The sequence below is a fragment of the Pinus tabuliformis genome, chromosome 6, assembly GCF_031772625.1.
Source record: "Pinus tabuliformis cultivar Carrire ecotype Pingquan chromosome 6, CPIR1, whole genome shotgun sequence".
In the NCBI taxonomy this organism is placed as follows: Eukaryota; Viridiplantae; Streptophyta; class Pinopsida; order Pinales; family Pinaceae; genus Pinus; species Pinus tabuliformis.
The window spans coordinates 1,647,227,713-1,647,251,218 of record NC_142292.1 but is presented as its reverse complement, the minus strand read 5'-3'; the positions used below and the strand labels follow the sequence as shown (position 1 = coordinate 1,647,251,218).

The 23,506-nt window shown below is 29.9% G+C and overlaps 1 pseudogene; it reads left to right on the top strand.

Annotated features, from left to right (window-relative positions):
* The first annotated feature begins 2,386 nt into the window (after positions 1 to 2,386).
* Positions 2,387 to 3,517, top strand: LOC149265277 (transcription factor MYB8 pseudogene; annotated as a pseudogene).
* The last annotated feature ends 19,989 nt before the right edge of the window (positions 3,518 to 23,506 follow it).

Genomic DNA, 23,506 nt, shown 5'->3' with positions numbered 1-23,506 from the left:
TCACGACAAATGAATAAAGTAGCTGCAGCTGCTGCACAGCAGTTGGAATTAATATTCCAACATTTCCGGCGCCAATGATATATCTCTTCCATTGTATTCATTTTTTCTTTGATTATTTGAAAACGCAATAATGGACCCCAGTGTCATTTTAATTTTATATGGACTTGCAACCATTGTCCGTAGTGCTTGCATGTACCATACACGCCAGGCCAAACACTGTTCAACATGGACGTTCATTATTGTTGCTACTTGAAACTCGGTGGAAACTCAAGAACTTGGATCCGTGCATCATTTCTTCAAACCGGATTCAATTGATTCAGCCTAGTTTTTTGTAGGTAACTGGTTGTTTAAGAAAGCCATTTATTTAATGTGGTTGGGAAACTTTATTTTTCGTCAAATTCGGCGAAGCACCTCAAATTCGGCGAAGCAAAATATGTAGGAGGAAGTTTTAAATGACGTTTAGGGCACTCGAAACTCTCATAGCACAGCTGTTAATTCGTTGTTGAACATGTATAGGTATCCGCTGTTGCTTGAGAAAATCACAGATTGTTGAATAGTATAAGAACTATAAATAGGTGAGGACAATATAATAGTTCGGCACTTCATTTTTAAGTAATCTGATAAGGGGATATTAATAAGTCGCAATGAAATAATATAAATTTAAAAATACAAAGAAGGTGAGAGTGAAATTTCTAGTATTTATTAATAGAGTGGAGATGAAAATATATTAATATTTTAGATTTTTAATTATAAAATCAAAATTATAATTAGTATAGATTTATTTTAATCATGATTCTAATAAGCTCTCAAGATTAGATTTTTTAGTTGTAAACTTTTTTTTAGAATGTAAAACTTGAAAAACCTTTGCATCTTGAGATTTGATCACTCTTAAGGTTTGACTGTATAAACTTTAAAATCTCATTAGTTACCTGGATTGTGTAAACTACATATTTTAAGATTGGATTAAGTAAACTATATAACTTAAGCTTCCAATTCTGTCAAATCTTTTTTCAATTTTAAACAAATTCCACCGAAAAAAAAAACTAAAATGTAAAATAATGAGAATATTGGACTTTTTTTCAATCTCTTTATATAATATGAATAAGTGCCATTGAAATATTTTATTTATCATAGTCATTAAAATATTATATTTATGAATCATATTATTCACACTAAAATATTTTTTTCATTATTAATATACTCTCACATACAGATTAGTATTACTTAATATTATATTGAAATATTTATTTATTTCTCACCTTTTTTTAATTATTATTAATATTTTTTAAATACTATATATTAATAATTTTATGAAGTACACTTCTTCCTAAACTAATTGATTTATTTTACTTTCAATTACTTATGGTTAACATTTTATGCACCTTCGTGACATTCAAAATTGAAAATTTCAAATTTTTTGACATATATTTACTTTATCTTTACATTTCATATAAAATTAAGTTATTTCACATAAATATCTAAATATTATATTTAGGGTTGATAATAAGAATGAAATATATTTGCATCTCCATATTACTCAAAGATCACAATAAAAGTAAGACTATGAAAATATTATAACTCTTTCAATTAAAAATAACCAAATATATATGTTTATTATAGTTAGAAATTATTTTTTTAAATAATATTTTAATTTTATTTAAAAAAATACATGTCAACTACATGTTAACTTAATCACATTTTGAACAGTGACATAATCAGACATTTTGTTAAAAATAATATATATATATAAATATATATACACTCTAATTAAAAAAACAATTAAAAACTTAAAATATAAAACTCCGTTAAACATCGAATTTCTAAAATATTTATATTAACCCTGCGAAGAAAAAGATATTTAATAACTTTAACATATAAAAGTATGTTAAACATCTAATTTCTAAAATATTTCTATTAAACCTGCGAAGGAAACGACCTCTAATAATTCGTATATACACCATTTTAGGATTGGCCATCTTTAATCATCATTCAAACACTCAATGATTGATGCCCGAAAATGCGGAATCAACCATTCATGCGCTAATTGAGCACCGGTTTTAAAATTCAACTCCCCTATTCATGATTCTGACAACCTCTGGAATGAGCACTAGTTTTAAAATTCAACTCCCCTATTGATGATTCTGACAAGCTCTGCAATCCATGGACAGCTATTAGAAGCATAGTGAGACACGTTTTGGTAGGCCTTAGATTCTGACCATTGAAATTCTGCTACAATAATCATAAGGTCACGTTTTTTACATCAGTAGCCAAAGATTTGCTGCAGTAAAGATTTCGGGTAGGGGAAAACTAAGATTTATATATAGACACACAATGGCCTTGCAAAGGAGATCATCAGCTGGTCAGTTAGTGACGAAGAGCATCCAGGATGGGTAGGTCTCGTTGCTGCTCAAAAGAACGGCTCAACCGCGGGATGTGGACCGCCAAGGAGGATCTGATTCTTTCGGACTACATTCGAATTCATGGCGATGGTGCCGGGACAAATCTCCCGCAGAAAGCAGGTCAGAAAATCTCAAATAGTACTGATTTATCAATGCAGATGTAAACGTGTACTGAGCAGATGTAAGTTAGGTAAATTACCGGAGCGATTTTGTTTTGCAGGTCTCATGCGGTGTGGAAAGAGTTGTAGACTACGTTGGGTGAACTATCTTCGTCCCGACATTAAACGTGGAAATATTTCCCCCGAGGAGGAGGAGCTCATTATTCGCCTTCACCGTCTTCTTGGCAATCGGTATGTGGAAATGACTTCAACATTCATTCACTTGGCAGAGTTCACCCCTGGCAGGTGGATTTTTAAAATATTTCAAATTCTATAGATCGGAACTAGGTTTCAAAATATTTCCAAAACCTGAAATGAAATTAAATTGAAGAAGTTAAGTTTAACAGTTTATCAATGCCATACTAATATGTTCTATGTTAAAATTAAACTCAGCGTTTCGTCATTTACGTCAATTTTATGCATGCAACTCAGCGTTTCATCAGTTATGTCAATTTTATGCATGCATATTGCAGGTGGTCGCTGATAGCAGGACGACTGCCTGGGCGAACAGATAACGAAATCAAGAACTACTGGAACAGTCATCTGAACAAGAAGATGCTGTCCATCACCCAATCTCAATCTCAACACAAAAATCTGAAAACGAGGTCAAAATCTGCTCCCCTTAAAAATTATGTATTAAAACCCACATCCATGAGAGTAAAAACTGCGGTATTCTGTAATCTGCTCTCGTCCCCGTCAGATTTGGGATCCGATGTGTTCTGCAGGGAACCGGCTACATTGGCGGTACAGACGAATGAAATCGAAGTCATGTGTTCTGATAAAAGAAATGTGCAGGGTGTTAACAGTTTAACCGATGCTGACGATAATGGAGTGGAGGAATTATTCGATAACGCACTCCAGGTAGATTGGCTTCAAGAACTTGATTTTGATCTACAGAAAACAAGCCCACGGTCGCTGGGCTTGTTATTCTTGGAATCTGAAGAGGAGTGGGAGGGATGAAATATTAGGAAAGATGGGATCGAAGACAGTAGATAGATCCTATAAGAAGCCTAATACCGGAGATATTGAGAATATTAAATAAATATTTTGTTAATTATAAATTTTAATTTTATATAAAAATGGTAATATAATTTTGTGGAGTTGTCTGACTATTTGAATTTTGTTAATGGAAATGGATTTAATATGAGCAATTTTTTTAAGCATTTAAAATTTAATACAGCTATATTCAGAATATAGCTATATTCTAAATAGGGTTTTTACTATTAACTTTTTTTATTTAAAAATAAATAAATAATCACTTTCTTATATTATTAAATAAATATTTAAATATTTACCTTTATTTAATATAACTTCAAAATCACTGTTTAAAATTAATGAATAATAAAATTGAAATATAACTCTAAAATATATATATATATTCAACCCATAAATGAAGTAGAACTATTCTTGTTCACAAAAACTTTGACTATGTTAATTTAGATTGCAAATTAAAACTGCATGACTGAGTGGATTTCAATATTGTCTGTCTTGTTATGTTAGGATCAAATTAGAAATTTAGTGCTCTCATAATTTAAAGATCCTCGATCTTAATTGTCCCTAGTAGGGAATCGATGTCTTTTGACTCAGAACATTGTTGGCAGCCATAATGTGGGATATCAAGGGGTTGATATCAAAAACATATCAAATTATGAAAGCACCGTCCGGGGAATCCTACGAGGGTCAACGAAAATTTTAATCGGAAGAAAATCACCGTATTGCTTTAAAAGTCAGCGTTTGATAAAATTAATGTTTGCAGTCGTCGTATGATTGCTTTACTATCTCACTGAAATGACTTCGTGAGAAATTAAATGACATCACTCTCTACGTGTAGATGTTCAATGAACTTTTGAATCATGAAAAAAGTAATCAGTGTTTTTTGTTACGATTAGGCAGATAGGAATCGGTCATATTAAAATAGAAGAGTGGTTGGTCTTTCCATTGAACAGGTTGGATTCATGACTTTCAAATTTTCATCTATGGAAATGTAGGCAGGGTTTTCTCTCTAAAGGCAGGGTTTCCCCCTAAAGTCAATATTCTGAAAATATTGTGCAGCCGCTACTCAGGAATAAAGAATGTGGAGGAGGTTCAGGGTTTCAAATAATTTACATTTTTTAAAGTGGAACTTAGTCTTTCCTGCTAATAAAATATTAAAATGATAAAATATATAATATTAATATTTATAAATTAAAATATAAAAGATAAGAATAGTTATAAAATTATTATAAATTAATAATATATTTTTGTGTAAAGTGGGATAAAGGGGTTGTGATTTATAATTTTTATGAACAAAAGGAAGATAGTTATGTTTGGGATTAGTAATCACCACAAATAACCAAGAAGAATATTAGTCTTGTGGAAAAGTTTGGATGCAGCGAGGTACAACACCTTAAAAGAATTAATAGTCCACCGAGATTCCATGGTGGTGATAGGCAAATTTCGTTGGCACTAGCTGGAGAATTCTCAAGGATTCCTCTAATTGTGTCCAAGATAACTCTCTTATCCTCACAATTTGATGAAATATCCTGTCTCCATATTCTCCACCATTTGAATGCCGATGCGAACAAACTTGCTAATGTGGGCTCCACGTTGGGGCAAGGTATAATTGAATTTGCAAATGGGTGGAAGATCCAAGCCCCAATCCCGTGACCACAAGAACAATAAATTACATGATCTACAAGCTCGATCAAATCGAATAGGTGGGCTTGAATTTCAAAAGAATTCATTGAGAAAATCCAAGTGAATCTTCATCGAGGATGGATGAGGGATGACAAAGGACACTTAGGTCTTGGACAAACAATAACTGTTACGCTCTACATGCAAGTGAATTTTACACCTGGAAGCACCATCTTGGAAGGTCATGAGTTTCAAATATGAAGCATACCCTTCACACAGGGCCAAGGGGCTCACTGAAGAATGCGTTTTCTAGGTCCATTCGAATCCTCGTGTGAACTCACTGGGGAGGACTAACACGATGATAGATGAATTTATCTCAATGCAACTTTTGAGTCCAAAGCTAATGCTCATTTTAATGGAGCGATTACGTAGGTGGGCTATGGCTTCGCTATACACACTGGGAGGTAGCAATGTTGGGCTTGCCTTAGCTTCAGTGAGCTTGACTGAATAGAAAAGAGACTAGAATTCTTCTTGCATGGAGGGCATGTACTCGGTAAATGACCTTGCTCAGTGGAAGAATTGGGCAGAGAAGTTATTCAAAATACTGATGTGAATGAATGAGATGGTGAATAAATGATTGGAATTCATGTAGAAATAACAAGATGGCATAGAGAAAATGGTTGATCACAAATTAGTGTGGATGCACGCCCGCATATAAAGGAGACCAATTGGCATGGAAATCAAATTGTTGCTTCTGAAGGCTTAGGTTTGTGACTATGGGGAAGAAGATGAAGAGGCAAAGGCCTAGGGTGTCACGATTTCAATTATGAGTTTGCGGGAAGTGGAAATTTAGAAAACACTGGAAGAGGGTAGACCAAGTCATGCAAAGTAGGAAATGCATGGTCATAATTTGGACCTAGGTCCCTTTAGGGAAAATCAAATTTTGTTTTATGTGCTTCAATTATGAACTACTTTTGGGTAAATTTTGTAGAATATACAAGATATTTCAATGTCATGTAATAGATCAAAAAGCCCAGGGTACTAAGGAAATAATGTTGTGGGTGTATTGGAACTTTGAGGCATCTGATGTTACAGTGGAGTGTAAATGATACTGCCATGAAAATCAGTTATTACAAATAAAATGAGTACTTGTTATGTTGAAAACAAAAAAGGTGGGATAGATAGTGAAAGTTATTTTCATTATATATGGTTTTTTCAATATTATTTATAATTTAACCATTTAGTGCCATCCAATGCTAGTAATTCATCCAATCTTATTCAGTCCTGTGGGGATATTAGTAGTATGTAAGGTTGATAGTTGATCCATCCACATCAAGTCTTTTGGTGTATTTGTATCAACTTTTTAGTGTTACATGTGGCCTTTATTACTAGCAATTAATTTAATTTCATCAAGTTCTTTGAGTGAGTAGTGGATTTTTTGGTTGATGATTGATCCATTATTATCAAGTCCTTAGGGGTTATGTGCGATTTTTTTTGTTGGTAATTGATCCATCACTATTGATTCCTTAAATAATGTTTAACTCTATGTCTAACAATAATTTATTCCCATTAAGCTCATTAGGGACATGAGTGACATGTTCCCTTGGTAGCTAATCCATTCCAAGTGAGTCCTTAGGTTCTAGCAGCGGCCTTTGTGGCTAGAAATTCATCCATTTCCATTAAGTCCATTCAGGTTACAATCCATCTCTATAGTCAATGGTTAATGCATTCCCATCAAGTCCTTAGGTGCTAACAATGACCTCCATTTTTGGTATTTGACCCATTCTCATACAATTCTTTGGAATAGTAATGACCATTATACAAAAATTGAGCTATTCCCATCAAACCCTTAGGTGTTATTAGCGGCTTCTGTAGCTCATAATTGATCCATTCTCATCAATTCTTTAAGGGATAGTAGAGTCACCACCATAAGTCTTTAAGGGATGGATACTAGTGGCCTTTATAACTATCAATTATCCATTTTGATCATGTCCTTTGGGGTCACAAGTGGTCTTTAAGGATGGTGGGTTATCTATTTATATGAGTTCTTCGAGTTTGGTAATCCCCTATAAGTCTAATTGTTAACACATCCCTATTTCATCCTTTGTTATTAGTAGTCACTATGTTTCCACTAAAGAAAATTTATTCTTCAAAAATAAAATATATAAAACAAGATAAAATCATTGTAACTACTATTCTATTTAAGAATGACAATTTTGAATTTTTCTTTTCTCCAAATCCTTCTAAATTACTCTATTTTTTCCTTATCTTTTTTATTAAAAAACTAGAACCTAAATTAAATAAACTTATGTTTGCTTTATAATAAACTTTATTTAAAATAATAATGGTTTTACTTAAAAAAAAATTATACTTAAATTAAATAAATTTATATTTGTTTTATAATAAACTTTATTTTAAATAATAGTCTAAGTTTATATTCGTTTTATAATAAACTTTATTTTAAATAATAGTCCTTTTAATTCTTCCGAAACCGATAACTGAGAGTCTTTGTACTTAAAAATTCACCCTTAAAATAGTGATTTAATTCTTCCGAAAAATGAGAGTCTTTGTACTTCAAAATTCACCCTTAAAATAGTGATTTATTGTAATGTTGCAACCCTCATTTCACGTTTTATTATCCTTCAGAGATGAGCGTTTCCACAATTATATTTAAAACTTATATATATTGGCACAATTATATTTAAAACTTAAAATAGTGATTTAATTCTTCCGAAAACTGAGAGTCTTTGTACTTAAAAATTAACCCTTAAAATAGTGATTTATTGTAATGTTGCAACCCTCATTTCACGTTTTATTATCCTTCAGAGATGAGCGTTTCCACAAATATATTTAAAGCTTACATATATTGGCACAATTATATTTAAAACTTATATATATGGGCACAATTATATTTAGCGATTATATGTCTGGGTGGTTCTCCATACAATTTAAATATGTTCTTTATTATAACGAAAAGTTGTCTGACTTTTATTATAATATGTTTCAATACCAATTTCCCTGGGTTACATAAAATGATATTACTTCAAAAATGGATAAAATAGTCTTTATAAACTTTTAAAAGTGAAAAATATAATTTCAAAACAAACATTAAATTTTAAAATGAAATGATATTACTTCAAAAATGGATAAAATAGTCTTTATAAACTTTTAAAAGTGAAAAATATAATTTCAAAACAAATATTAAATTTTAAAATGAAAATTTTGATTTGATATTTTCATTCTTTGAATTAAACTTTATATATTTTAAACTTAAGATTAACACTTTCATAAATATTTTTGCATTTTTAAAAGTAAATATTAGCATTTTCGGAATTTGACTTTTCACTTTTAAAATTAACATGAGATGCCAGTGTTGTCATATCTAAAATCTAATTTTACACCTTGTGAACCTTGATTATATTTATTTATCAATCTCATTTAACACATGTTATTTAATCTTTTTAAAATAAAATCAATATTAAATTCCACGATTGCCATATCTAAAATCAAATTTCACACTTTGTAAACCTTAATTTTATATATATTTATCAATCTCATTGAATACATGTTATTCAATATTTTTCAGATAACTTAGGTAACTTAGGTATGATTTAGAAATGTTTATTATTTATTTTTTCATAATTATTTATAGAATATCTTAAAATATTATGAGTAAACATATCTAAAATCAAATTTTACATTTTGTAAACCTTATATATATATATATATATATATATATATATATATATATATATATATATATATTTTCATTTAATACATGCTATTCAATATTTTTAAGATAAGTTATATATGATTTAGAAATGTTTATTATTGATTTTTTTATAATTATTTATAAAATAATTTATAATATTATGAATAATAGTATAAATCAAATATTAAAATTTATCTAAAATAGTTATATCTATATTGTCATTTTAATAAAATTGATTAATTAAAAAATTATCATACATGAGTTATGATTTTTTGAGCATGTGGTATTAGTAATCCCAGGCATCCACTCATACTATTGTATCAAATTTTATTTAGAAATTAAGAATCTCTATGATAATGCGGGGATGCGTCTTGTTTTATATATATATATATATATATATATATATATATATATATTTAATTATAATTATTATTAATAAAATGTTCTAATTTAGTTTTATTTCTAAAATTTGATAATGTGATATGTATCATGAGGTAAGTGTTTTGATGTCTATCTAGGTTTATCTAACATTTAATTTATGTTGCACTAGTTATATTTTGATTAGCTTATACAAGAAGTTTCAATACCAATTGTGGCAATTCACATAAAATGATATTAGATCAAAAACATGTCAGAATTGGTCTTCTTAAGTTAAGAATTGGAGCTTTAAAAGTGAAAAATCTAATTTAAAAAGTGCCAATATTAAACTCAAACTGGCCCTTTCAGATTTCATAGTGCCATTTTTGGAACTAGATTTTGCACATTTTGAATTTATCATTTGACATTTTCCTAATTATATTTTGTAGTTTAATCCTTTAATTGATTAATTGATAAACATTTAATTTTAATCCTTATTTATCCCATAATATTTTTCTTTGATAGTCAACAAACGTCTATTCTCACAATCTTTGTCATAATGTGATTAAAAAATGATAACCAATTTTAAACATTACAAGAGCAATGACAACAAAATGGAATTTACTGACATTGAAAGAAATAAAAATAAATTTTTAATGAGATGTATTTTAGTCCTAAAAAAACAAATTCCACAACGAAACTCAACTTTCAACGCTTGACCAGAACAAGATTATTTTATGTCAACCTCTTCTAAAACACACCCAAAGTGGTGACATAAGCAATACCATTTCAAATCAATAGGATAATGATCACGATATCTCAGGCTTTCAAGCTAACCCATTCTCATTTTCCTTCCTAATTCTCTTTGGTGCAAATGATATAAAGTTTCAACATGTGATCTCATTCCATTCAAAACATGAATATGCTGATTGACAAAATCTAGATGGAATCCATGTCATTACGGAACCTTGTGATAATATAGACAACGAAACTAATGTTTTCTACAATAGCTTTAATCGTTGAAATGTGATAAAGACCATGGTTGTTCTCCATATCTACATTTAATTGACAAAAAAATACGATTTAAATCCGTACATGAAGACAAAAAAATTAAACACAAACAAAAATGTTGATATCTGTTTTTTTTCTTTGGTATTAAGTACACAATTTTTTTTTATCAGACATAGCTAAAAGGATTGAAAATAAGGAGGAAAAAAAGCAGAAAAATGTACAATTCAACCAATCAAACAAACCACATAAAAAATTGTACACACCAATCACTTCTAAAGAGTCAATTTACTTATTTCACCAATCAACAAATCTATTGAAATCAGAAACAAGAAAACCAAAGAACCTATCAAGGTACATACAAATAATTGCAAGAAACAACAACAACTACAAAAAACTAATCAACTTTCTTATGAACACATGCGTAAACACTAAGCTCAAATCAAGACAAATACCCTTAAGACGATATTGACATCAATCATTCCTCCTCTTTCTTTCAAAGTGCAACAATATCTGCATTGTCTTTTATTTTAGCATCACATAAAACATATCAATCAACATAAAGTTTTATCGATCTAAACCTATATAAAACAAAGAATATTCATTATTATTGAAATCTTAACCACCTATTTAATAAAAAATAAAAATTCTTCAATCCCAATTCCAATATAAATCACTATTATAAGTGTAATAAGTGAATTAATATATATTATATGTAACTTCATATTGAGTATGGAATGAATTACACATCTTCCTTATATTAAACATAAAAAAATACCTATACATTTTTTTTCCTCTTTCTATTATATATTAAAAATTTGACAATATTTTTAAAACTACATATCACCATAGTCTAAAAACCTTTGCCGATGCAGAAAATTTTGAAATCTAAGCTATGTTTTTCAAACTTTAGGATTTTGGGTGCCTAGGGGTTTTTCATGGTGCCGAATCCATTAGAAAATTTTGAAATCTAAGCTATGGTTTTCAAACTTTAGGATTTTGGTGCCTAGGGGTTTTTCATGGTGCTGAATCCATTTGCGCCATAAAAAACGATCCAAATGCTCCATTCTGATTTTTTGAAGAAAAAATAACTAGATTCCCACAAAAAATCTATCTTCCATGCTAATTTGTGTTATCCGTTGACAACTTAGTTTTAGGAATCACTATTGGTTGATTGGATGATGGTCGTTTTGCCAAAGACTTTCTCTTTTAACTTAAGGTGGATGAGGATCTGTTGACTTTTATTTTTATTTTTATAATTGGCCGGCTAGATTGATTCTCGAGGGAAAATGTTGAGCATATGCTTTGTGTGAATGCTTATTAACACCTGTAGTGTGTTAGAGAATTTGTTAGGTTGCATTGACTTTTAATAGATTTAAACAATTCGGTGTGGAATGCCAACAATTTTTTAGGGATTTTCAAAGCATACCTAATTTTAGAAAAACCGCCTTCTATATAAAGGATAGAAACTCTTCAACACTTGCGTTTTTTTACTAATGGTTGAGATTACTAAGGGTTAAGTAAAATCAAAATTAATAATAATATATATTTTGGTTACAAGAGGTAATAATAATATTTTTGTTGCAATAATTTTTTTTGTTTTATATTTATTAATAGTAGATACAAATTAATTACATTAACCTTTGGCTATATCAACCATATTAATATTTTTAATGCAATTGTACTACATAATGTGAAATTTATTGTGTCAAAGCTTGTGCCAACGATATCTAATTTTTTCTCTCTCTCATACAAATGGAAATAAGTGAAAAAGTAGATATGTAATGCGTTGTCCAGAGAAGCCACAAATTGGCCTCCCAGATAGATTTTTTAATTAGAATCAGATAAAAAAATTCAAAAATTCAGAGTGTCGAAGTGTTTCTATCATCTATTTATAGTAAAAATAGATTTAACTAATTTGTAATTTTTTTAAACAAAACTTATCACGTGCCTCCTAAGAGTCTCTTGAACGTTAGTTGTTCAATAATGATCACGAGAACGTTTTGGTGAAGTACCATGTTCTTCGTTTGAATTAATGATACGTCAAATTTGCTGCGAGATATACGTCGTTGTTTGATCTGGCAACTTTGATTGAATGGTGTAATATTCAGCACATATTATAATCATTGCTATGCTGCCTGATAGTTTACCGTCCAAAATTGTGGATATGGTTTCTGCACATCTTTTTCTGGCGCAAATCTTTTTCTGGTTCATTATGATTGCTGCTTGAAACTCGGTGGAAACTCAAGAACATGGATCCATGCATCGTTTCTTCAAACCAGATTCAATTGATTCGGCCCAGTTTTCTGTTGGTAACTGGGTGTTTAAGAAAGCCATTTATTTATTGTGGTTGGGAAATTTTATTTTTCCTGAAATTCCGCCAAGCAAAATATGTAGGCCGAAGTTTTAAATGACGTTTAAGACAGTCGAAACTGTCACAGCACAGCTGTTAATTCGCTGTTGAACATGTATAGGTATCCGTTGTTGGTTGAGCAAATCACAGACGGTTGAATAGTATAAGAAATATAAATAGGGGGGACAATAGAATAGTTAGGCATTAATATTCGCCAAACAGGAAAAATAAATATTAAATAATTATGTAAATAAATAATTAAAAATTTATTGATACAATAATTAATTTAAAAATTTACTAACACAATAATTGATTGAATGTGTTGATATTTTATTTTCAATGTTTATATTAAGTAATATAATTTTAAGAGAGAAGATAAAGTAAAAGAAAAATATATATTTCTTTTATAAATATGTCAATATAGAACTTAAATAAACTATTTGAATATCTATATTTAAATATCAATATTAAACCAAAAGTATGTTTATATATATATATATAGATAGATAGATATAGATATAGATTATGTGTGTGTTCATATTTTTCTTAGAAAAATATTTCAATGTTCCAAAAGAAAAAGTAATTAAATGTAAAATAATTTAGTTATTTGTTAAAAAAAGAAAATATGCTATTCATTAAATTTTTAATATAAAATATTAAAAAGTACCAAGGAAATAATGTTGTGGAAAATTAGTTATTATCAATAAAATGAGTACTTATTATGTTGAAAAAAAAAAGAAAAAAAAGTTTAAATAGATAGTGAAAGTTATTTTCATTACATATGGTTTTTTCTAGATTATTTATAATTTAACCTTTTAGTGTCATCCCATGATAGTAATTCATCCAATCTTATTCAGTCCTTTGGGGATAGTAGTAGTGTGTAACGTTGATAGTTCATCCATCCACATTAATTGTTTTGATGTATTTGGATCAACTTTTGGTGTTACATGTGACCTTTATTACTAGCAATTAATTTAATTTCATCGAATTTTTTGAGTGAGTAGTGGATTTTTTGGTTGATGATTGATCCATTATTATCAAATCATTAGGGGTTATGCTTAATGTTTTTTTGTTCATAATTAATCCATCACCATTGATTCCTTAAATAATATTTAACTCTCTGTCTAACAATAATCTACTCCCATTAATCTCATTAGGGGCGTGAGTGGCATGTGCACTGCGTAGTTAATCTATTCCTATTAAAAATATATTTTTAATGAGATATATTTTAGTCCTAACAAAAAAACAAATTCCACAACGAAACCCAACTTTCAAGGCTCGACCAGAACAAGATTATTCAAGATTATTTTATGTCAGCCTCTTCTAAAACACACCCAAAGTGGTGATATAAGAAATATCATTTCAAATCAATAGGATAATGATCATGATATCTCACACTTTCAAGCTAGCCCATTCTCGTTTTCCTTCCTAATTCTCTTTGGTGCAAATGATATAAAGTTTTAACATCTGATCTCATTCCATTCAAAACAAGAATATGCTCATTGACAAAATCTAGATGGAAGCCATGTCGTTTACCGAACCTTGTGATAATATAGACAAGAAAACTAATGGTTTCTACAATATCTTTAATCGTTGAAATGTGATAAAGACCATTGTTGTTCTCCATATCTACATTTAATTGACAAAAAAATACCATTGAAATCTGCACATGAAGACAAAAAAATTAAACACAAACAAAAATGTTGATATCTGTTTTTGGTTCTTTTGTATTAAGTACACAAATTTTTTTATTAGACATAAATCTAAAAGGATTGAAAATGAGGAAAAAAAGCAGAAACATGTACAATTCAATCAATCAAACAACACCACAAAAAAATGTACACACCCAATCACTTCCAAACGGTCAATTTACTTATTTCACCAATCAACAAATCTATTGAAATCAACAACAAGCAAACCAAAGAACCTATCAAGGTACATACCAATAATTGCAAGAAACAACAACAGCTACAAAGAACTAATCAACTTTTCTCTTAATGCATGCATAAACACTAAGCTCAAATCAAGACAAATACCCTTAAAACGATATTGGCTTCAATCATTCCTCCTCTTTCTTTCTAAGTGCAAAAATATATGGATCGTCTTTCATTTTAGTGTCACATAAAACATATCAATCAACATAAAGTTTTATCCATCTAAACCTATATAATATTCATTAGTATTGAAATCTTAACCACTTATTTAATAAAAAATAAAAATTCTTCCAACCCAATTCCAATATAAAGCACTATTATCAGTGTAATAAGTGAATTAATATATAATATATGTAACTTCATATTGAGTATGGAATGAATTACACATCTTCCTTATATTAAACATAAAAAATACCTATACATTTTTTTTCCTCTTTCCATTATATGTTAAAAATTTGGCAATATTTTTAATACTACATATCACCATAGTCTAAAATATTTGCTTAGAAAATAATGGAAATTTAAGTGAGATTATGATAGAATTTTGCATTCCACAGAAAATTTTGAAATCTAAGCTATGGTTTTCAAGCTTTAGGATTTTCGGTTCCTAGGGGTTCTTCATGGCACTGAATTCATTTCCACCATAAAAAAACAATCCAAACACTCCATTCTGATTTTTTGAATCGACTCATCTCTCGGTACAATATCCACAAGGAAATCAAAGATATCTTCTGTATGAATCGATGAGCGCAGGGTAAGCTCCAAAATGAGTGTTTCACAAGCTTTTGCAAAAATCGCAGGCGCCTTAGCCGAAATCATCTTCACATCTTCATCTACCTTCATAATTTTCTTGATTCTAACGATAAACTATGGTTCTTGAAGTCTAATGTGTGTTCTATATCATGCATCTGACTAGCCCAAACAATCTATATCTGTTGTTGTTGTTGTTGTTGAAGAAGATGTTGTTAAGCCAACTATTGTTTTGCAGCTAGTTGAGCTATGCGTGTTCTATATCATGCATCTGATTACCCCAAACAATCTATAGTTGTTGTTGCTGTTGTCGAAGAAGATGTTGGTAAGCCAATTACTATTTTGCAGCTAGCTGAACAACAGTTGTAGGATATGCATATGTAGGCTGGCCAGGAGACTGAACAGTTCCAACAACAAAGGTTGGAGCAGTGGAGCAATAAGTGCAACCAACTGAGTTGTTTGAACTTCCTCAAAGTTTTAGAGATATAAGTAAGAAACATATTACATAAAATATTTATAACCCTGTATTAATGGCAATATCTTTTAAGTATTAGATAGATTTATCCGAAATCCTTTTCTGGTCACTTTGATGTAAATTTCCTTTTCTGATTTGAACTTCAGAAAATATTATTTTTTCGAAAATTTTAAAATGTTATCTATATTTTGGATGTTTTGAGATCTGTTTAAACTTTATGTGTGTTTGAGATTTGGGTAAATTTTATGTGGTAAATTTAGTGTTAAGATTTGTAATGTTTTTGAAAACTTTCCCAAAATCTTGTAACTTGTAATTTGTTTGGTTAATAAGTTAAAATTATCTATTTATTAAAAAAATCCATCCAAAAGTTTAAATCAGAGTATTAAAAGTATAAAGTGCAAATAAAAAACTAATCACTTCAATGTTTCCACAAAATATCATGGGGCAACCCATGAATTTTTACTATAAATATTTCCACCCGTTCCAATTTTATACAATCTGGATCATTCTTCACATTACACAAATTCTTTCTAGTTTTTATTGAATTTTGTACCATTATTTGGGTAAGGGTTAATTTTTATTTGATTATTCATTGGTTTGAGATCCGGAGTTTGGGATATTTTTTAAATATGTTGCGCTAGCAAGGAGATAAAAGGGAGATAAAAGGAGATAAAACTGTAAGAATGGCCTAGCAATAATAATTTCTAAGTAGAATTTTTTATTTTGTTTTAGCAAATTTGGTTTTAGCTGGATAGTTTTTTGGTATTTTTAATTTGTAATGTAATGGGAGAATTCTATTTCAAAGATGTTTTAGTGCACCTTAAATTTATTTAATCACATGTTTATCTAAACAAAGTTGTATTACATTATTCCAAAAAAAAATTCTAATTAAACTTTGCTTTTTAGTATCACAAATGCAAAACTATTCAAAACTATGCCTTTTAGTATCACACATTCAAAACTATGATATGTAGCTAAATTATTCAAATTATTTTGGCAATCATTTTAATAATTCTCATTAATTTATTCTAACAAACCACTAAAATCTATTCTAATAGATTAAAACAATAGGAATCTGTTTCACCATTTTTTACTTGTCTACTTAATACATAACGGGGGGTTTTGCTAGCATTTTAATAAATGTAATTTGATTGGCATGTTTGCCCATTAACCAAATTTTTTAAGGATGAGTTTTTTTTGTCTCTTATTTTAAACCAGACCTTCGCACAGTTATATTATTATTAGAAGGATACAAAGTGTAAAGGATTTTTCTTATTGACCATGACCAATCAACTCAACCTTTCTGTCATGCTAACCTCAGCACCACTGCATCATTTAGTAGCCACCTATCATTTAATTTCAATCAAAATTTCTTGGTAATTAAAGCACAATTATTTTATTATTAGAAAGATACAAAGTGCAAATGTTAGGTCCCTATACTACTAGTGTAACCCCTTATTGTTATTAGTACAACCCCCTTATTATAGTGTTGTGCCCATGTAGGCCCCATATTGTTATTATTGTGCCCCATAGAAGCCCACTATTATTATTATTGTGCCCTAACATTATTATTGTTATGTCAGCTCCGATTATATTATGACCCCTTAGACTCCTATATATAGAAAGGAGGTCTAGTCATTTGTATCATCCAAAAATTGTTCATTTGTGTAATGTAAAGGAGGTTGCCCCCTTGAAGAAGCTAAATTCTAAGGCATTCAACTATCTTTTCTATCTTTTTGTGAGCTGGTTTCATAACATTTGGCATCCGAGCTTTGAATTCTAGGGTTTCACTGCTCCAAATAGGTCATTATGGCATTTTCACTATAACCTTTTTTCTGCGATGTTTCAGAAGGGGAAAAAACCCATTTGAGATGAATTTGCACTGAACCTCGGGTCTGAATTTTAGAGAATTTCGCGCTATATTTGCAGAGATATGATATGAGGAAGTTGGTCTTTTTGCAGACTCGTGAATTACATTTTGAACAGGTGACCTGGGGAAAATTGTTATAAATTTCTCTGTGAGCATCGGATTTAAATTTCGTAAGAAGGTATAGAAAGAGGACAGATTGTAGTTTCTTGTATATGGTTTTCAAAGCCAAAGTTTGAACCAGTGACATGTGGCATGTCGTACAAGTTTGCTCTACTGAACTAGTCTATAATCAGGTCATTGTGGGAGATTGTGCATAACTCTTTCTTGGAGAATCTAAATTCGATCAGACTGGTGGCATTGGAAAGAGGATGCAGTGGGTTATGGCAGGTTACAACTTCAAAATTGGAAGATCTAAAATTATAGAGATACATCAGAGGCAATATAGAGCTCCTACAAAGTGAAAAAAGGTGTGTAGATTTTTTTAAATTTTTGCTTAAGCTTGGTTTGAAAAATTATTTTGAAGGAATTCAAGGGGCATAGTATAGCATTATTATCGGTAACTGATGCCCTGAGGAAAGAAAATGCAAACACCTAGTAAGCAACCTGAAAGCTCTAACATGACTTATGAAGAAGAGGAAGAAATGCAACATGATATGTCCAAATTACGAGACCAAGTGCAACAAATGTCACTTGCAAAAAAAGTAATAGAATCTAAAATGGATGGTTTAAAGAAACATGTAGAAGCTAATATGAATAACTTGGAAGCTAAGATGGACGATTTGAAGATAGAATTGAAGGCATATTTGAAGACAGGCATGGCAGATTTGAAGACAGATTTGACAAATTTTCTACAAGAAATACTTACTGATGGTGAAAGGGTAGTAAAGGAAATTCATGAAGAGAAAAAAATAAATGTTAATCATGATTTCATAGACTCTAACATTGGATCTAAGAACCACCATATTCGAAAAATCGATATGAGGAAGTTTGATGGCAAGGATCCCGCAACATGGATACTACAGATGGAGCAACTTCTTGATCTCAATATTGTGCAAAACACACAAAAGGTACGTATTGCCACTTTATATTTGGAACCAAATCAGTTTGTATGGTATCAATGGCTTTGATCTCATAAACAAATTTTCACTTGGGCAATTTTTATGGAAGAATTGACAGCACAATATGAGGATACAAAAAGCAACACTTTTCTTAGCCAACTAATAAGTCTCAAACAAAATGGTTCAATGATGGATCACATTGAGGACTTCCAAAAATTGAACATAAGGGTAAAAGATATTCCAGAAGAGCATAGGATTGATGTGTTCATAGGGACTTTAAGGGATAATATCCAACATGAGGTTCACCTTTGGGAACCTGATTCATTGGAGAAGGCATTCAGGTTAGCAAGAAAAATGGAAAGCAAAATTATGGCAACAAGGAAACCTACCCTCTCACAAGTATAAAGATGGAACTGTTTTTTCCCCTAGCCTTCCACAACCTATAAGGTTGACACCACAAAAATTGGAAGAAAAAAGAGCAAAATGGGTTTGTTACAGTTGTGATAGCAAATACACTAAAGGTCATAAGTGTGCTGAGAAGAAATTATTCTACATAGATTGCGAAGAGGAGGAAGAAAAGGAACAGGAAATGTCAAAAGAAGAGGATATACTCCAGGAACAAACCCCAGATAAAGAAGTAATGAATCCAACCATATCTTGTAATGCATTGGCTGGAATTACCACTCCTCAAACTATCAAGATAGAAGGACATATCAAGAAGAAAAAGGTAATAGTGTTGATTGATTCAGGAAGTACCCACAATTTTATTCATTGTAAGATAGCAAAAGAATTGAATTGCTTCCTATATCCAGCAGCAGAGTGTCAAGTAATGGTTGAAAGTGGAGAAACGATAAATTTCTTTAGAAAGTGCCATAATATCAAGCTATCCATAGCATAATACATATTAAGTAGCCAAATGCTTTCCATTCCAATGGGAGGTGCTGATGTTGTACTAGGAGTCCAATGGCTATAATCCTTGGGTACAACAACTTTTAATTTTCAAGAACTTTACATGAAATTTTCCACGGAAGGAAACGAAGTTGAATTAAGGGGTATTGTAGGGAAACCGGGAAAGATAATAAGATCTAACGGTATGACAAAGCTTCTAAAAAAGGAACAAAGAGGTGTAATTGCACAATTATGTTCGCTAGATGTTTCCACATTGAAATCATCTATTTCTCCAGATCTCCAAAAATTCCTCGACAATCATTCCAAGGTATTTGAGACTCCCAAAGGTATCCCACCTATTCGTGATCATGATCATGCTATTCATCTGATTCCAGGAAGTGTTCCTCCAAATGTCAGGTCGTACAGATATCCCTATGCCTGAAAGAGTGAAATTGAACGTATGGTTGTAGAAATTCTAGAGGCTGGTATAATTCAACCTAGTTAAAGTTCTTTCTTTGCTCTAGTAGTATTGGTGCACAAGAAGGATGGATCATGGAACATGTGTCCGAATTATAGGGATCTCAACAAGCTCACTATTAAACATAAGTTTCCCTTTCCTATCATTGATGAATTAATCGATGAATTGCATCGATCAATTTACTTCACCAAGTTGGATCTTCATTCAAGATATCATCAAATGAGAATGAAGATTGAAGATATTCCGAAAACAACATTGAGAACTCATGAGGGTCATTATGAATTTTTGCTCTGCATTTTGGCCTTACCAATGCATCTTCTACATTTCAAGGTTTGATGAATTCCATTTTCAAACCCTTAGAAAATTTATGTTAGTATTTTTTTGATGATATACTAATCTACAACAAGTCTTGGAAGGATCATGTTGAACATGTTGACAGGGTGCTACAACTATTGGAGGAGAAACAATTATATGCAAAAAGATCCAAATGTTTCTTTGGAGTACAAGAAGTGAAATATCTGGGTCATATTGTATCTCATGAAGGAGTTGAGGTAGACCCTAGAAAAATTAAAACCATTAAAGAATGGAAAATCCCCACATCCATAAAGCATCTGCGAGGATTTCTCGGGTTGACAAGGTATTATCACAAGTTTGTTAAGAATTATGGGAGAATAGCAGCACCTCTAACAACATTATTGAAGAAAGATGCATTTTCATGGACTGTAGAAGCAACAAAGGCCTTCGAACATCTTAAAGAGGCAATGTGCCAAGCACCGGTCTTAGCTACACTAGACTTCACAAAAACCATTATTGTAGAATGTGATGCTTCGGGAAATGGAATTGGTGATATTTTAATGCAAGATGAAAGACCCATTGCTTTTGAAAGTCATCCAATCAAGGGAAAGTTTTTACATAAAGCTATTTATGAGAAGGAAATGTTGGCAATACTACATGCACTTAAGAAATGAAAACCCTACCTAATGGGAAGACACTTTAAGGTAAAAACAGATCATGATAGCCTTAAATATTTTTTAGAACAAAGATTATCCTCTGAAAATTGATCCATTATACAACAATTGATCCATTCCCATCAAACCCTTAGGTGTTATGAGTGGCTTCTGTAGATTATAATTGATCCATTCCCATCAATTCTTTAAGGGATTGTAGAGCCAGTACCATCAAGTCTTTAAGGGATAGTAGTGGCCTCTATAACTATCAATTTATCCATTTTGATCATGTCCTTTGCGGTCACAAGTGGTCTCTATGGATGGTGGGTTATATATTTAGATGAGTTCTTGAGATTTAGTAATGGCATGTGAATCTAATAGTTAATACGTCCATATTTTATCCTTTGGTATCAGCAGTCACTTTGTTTCCACTAAGAAAAATTTGTTCTTCAAAAATAAAATATGTAAACCAAAATAAAATCATCTTAACTACTATTCTATTTAAAGATTAAAATTTTGAATTTTTCTTTTCTCCAGATCCTTCTAAATTACTCTATTTTTTTCTTATCTTTTTTATTAAAAATTAAAACCTAAATTAAATAAATTTATATTTACTCTATAATAAAATTTATTTAAAATTAATAATTTTTTTTACTGAAAAATTAAATAAATTTATATTGGTTTATAATAAACTTTATTTTAAATAATAATCGTTTAATTCTTCCGAAAAACTGAGAATCTTTCTGCTTAAAAAAATCAATTGTGATGTTGCAACCCTCATTTCACATTTTATTATCCTTCATGGAGATGGCCATTTCCACAATTATATTTAAAACTTATATATCTTGGCATTAGCAATTATATGTTTTGGTGGTTCTCCTTACAATTTAAATAAATAATTTATTTTGAACTAGTCTTATCTGCCCCACATATCACATTCCTAACAAAACGTTTTCTGAATTTTATTATAATATGTTTTTATACCAATTTTCCTGGTTTACTTAAAATGACATTATTTCAAAAATGGGATAAAATATTCTTTCAAAAATTTATAATTAGAATTTTAAAAGTGAAAAATATAATTTCAAAATAAATATTAAATTTTAAAATTAAAATTTTGGACTTGACATTGGCATTTTTGAATTAAAATTTACACATTTTTATGAATTAAAATTTACACATTTTTAAACTTAATAGTGACACTTTCATAAATATTTTTGCATTTTTGAAAGTAGATATTATCAGTTTAAGAATTTGATTTTTCACCTTTTTAAAATCAATCTTAGATTCGATTGTTTCCATATCTAAAATCGAATTTTACACCTTGTAAACCTTAATTTTATATTTATTTATCAATCTCATTTAGTACATATTATTTAATATTTTTAAAATAAAATTGCAATATCTAAAATCAAATTTTACACTTTGTAAACTTTTATATATATATATATATATATATATATATATATATATATATATTATTTATTTTTTGATATCTATTTTTAGAATATTTTAGGATATTGTGAGTAATAGTGCAAATCAAATATTGAGATTTATCTCAAAAATAGTTATACTTATATTGTAATTTGAATAAAATGGATTGATTAAAAATATTATATAAACATGAGTTATGATTTTTTGAGCATGTGGTATTAATAATCCACACACACACACACACACATATATATATATATATGGGTTTAGCTCATATATTAATTATTTTTATAATTATTATTAATAGAAAAGTTTTAATTTAGTTAAATTTTTTTATTTTCTAATTTTGTTAATGTGAGATGTATTATGAGGTAAGTGTTTTGATGTCTATCGAGGTTTATCAACCATTTAATTTATATGGTTGCACTAGTTATATTTTGATTAGATTACACAATAAGATTCAATACCAATTGGCAATTCACTTAAAATGATATTACGTCAAAAACATGCCAAAATTTGTCTTTCTACGTTAAAATTGGAGCTTTAAAAGTGAAAAATCTAATTTGAAAGGTGCCAATATTAAACTCAAAATGACCCTTTTAGATTTCATAGTGGCATTTTTGGAACTAGATTTTGCACATTTTGAATTCATTTCACACTTTCCTAATTATATTTTGCAGTTTTGAAAATAGATATTGTCATTTTTTAAATTTAATTTTTGACTTTCGAAATGAATATTGGATTCCAATGTTGCCATATTTGAAACCAAATTTTCCACTTTTTAAACCTTAATTTTGCATTTAATTATCAATTTCATTTAATACATGTTATTTAATAATTTACAAATAGGACAATCAAATGAAATAACACACTTGTGAATTAACTCAACCATAGAAGGAAATGTTTTTCAACTCTGTAACCTCTGCTTCTAGAGTTTTTACCTCAGCTGTCAATGTTTTGCCTTCCAATAGCACCCCCATGGGGGGGTGGGGGAGGCCCCACCTACAAAAATGTAGTTCCTTCCAAAGAGAATCAAGCTACCTCACATAAATTAAATGATTCCCCATCTCAA